The following is a 1,723-nucleotide window of genomic DNA, read 5'->3' as shown; positions in this document are numbered from 1 at the left end:
TACAAGGTTGTGTATGTGTGTCTTTCGAGAATCCACAACATTGGGTCAGGTAGCAAGGAGCACACATAAACCCACCAGGGAGTTGAGAGTGGATTAACTTATTACCGCTTCAGGGTCCTGGATTCTATTCCCTAGCATGCACACACACCAAACAGTATACAACCTAAGAGAAACACGTTGGCGTGTTGTAAATACAAATGATGCACAGGTTTTTTTTTTCAACTACATTTAAAATAACTTCTGTTTCTACATGATAGTTCAAAATTTATTGGAGGCAGCAATATAGCCTCTAAAAGTCTGGAGTCAAACTGCCTAGATTGTGATCTTTTTCCTCCCCCTTTTAACCTAGTAAGGCACTTCACCACTGAGAAAGCATGTTGGATGTTGCCAAAGGCCTTTTCTGCATCTATTGAGATTATCATGGGGCTTGTTTAGGCCCATTATATGATTTATTAGATTTATCAGCATTATCCATCCATACATCAGCATGAACATCAGCAAGTGACTTTGCCACTGGTATCAGACACAAGATAACTATAACTCAAATTAATTCTTCCTACGCTGCATTTTCACTTAGAGATCAATAGATATATTTCCTACGTAGATTTGAATAGCAACATAATAAAAGATTCTGTTGTATTAAAAAAGATTAGAAAGAAAACACTTCACAATCAGTAGGATGGCTGTGCTGAGAAAGAGGGAGCAGTGAGTGTCATTAGCAAGGGCTTGGAATCGGACGCTTCATCATGCCTGGTGGGGATGTAAAATTATGCCACTGCTTTGTAAATACAGTCTGGAAGTGCCTCAAAATGAGCATAGCCACCACATGAGCCAGAAATGCTATTCCTAAATAGAACCAAAAGCTTGTCCTTATAAAATGTATCCACAGATACCAACGTTACTTCTAAGAGCCAAAAGTGGAAAATCCAAAATCCCACCTACTTCACAAATTATTGAACAGCTTCCCAAATGTGTGTGGTCCCACTGATACAAAACATTCACAAGGAGCAGATTCATGTGTCTTTCCTTAGGGCTCAGGAAATGGAGATGAATTGAGAGGTGTCAAAAACCACAGAAGACAGAGTTGTAGAGACAAGCAAGGCAGACAGATGCCATAGAGGACATGTAATCCGTACTTTCAGATGTAAAGTCAGAGCCAGAAGAAAAAGAAAGAAAGGGCTTTAGGGAGTCTCATCAATAGGGCCCACTTACCTGGATTTGTTCATTGTATGGAATTGAGGCTGGGCTCTGTTCCTTCCACAGAGACTAGGGGATTGGAAAGCAATGTTCCTTTATGAAGCCATGTTCCTTTATTAAAGGAGCAGTTCCAGGCCCCGGAGAAAGTAGTCCCCAGTTACGTAGTCACAATCCTAAAATCTGATTAAGAAAAGCTTACAAACCTCTGTAAGTACACTGACATCAAAGAATTATCCGTATTTGTGTTTGTATATGAATGTATAGATACAGGTACTGCCCTTTTTTTATAAGCTATTTTAAAAATAACTTTTCTTATTCTCCAGGAGAAAAGTAGTTGCTTTATCAAATTAAAAGCACAAATGCTGTACATCACTATTTGCTGGATTTAACACAGTGACCGTGGTCCCTATGGCTTTAAAATCAGATCAGAGCAGCCAGGTACTTTGGCTATATATAGCCTCTGAGCGGCAGCTCACAAGTAAAATGAAAGTACTGTTTCCTACCTGATGCCCTCCTCCTCCTCCTC

This window comes from Mastomys coucha, unplaced genomic scaffold (genome assembly GCF_008632895.1).
Source record: "Mastomys coucha isolate ucsf_1 unplaced genomic scaffold, UCSF_Mcou_1 pScaffold7, whole genome shotgun sequence".
NCBI lineage: Eukaryota > Metazoa > Chordata > Mammalia > Rodentia > Muridae > Mastomys > Mastomys coucha.
The sequence above is the reverse complement of the archived record's forward strand: the minus strand, read 5'-3'. Positions refer to the sequence as shown.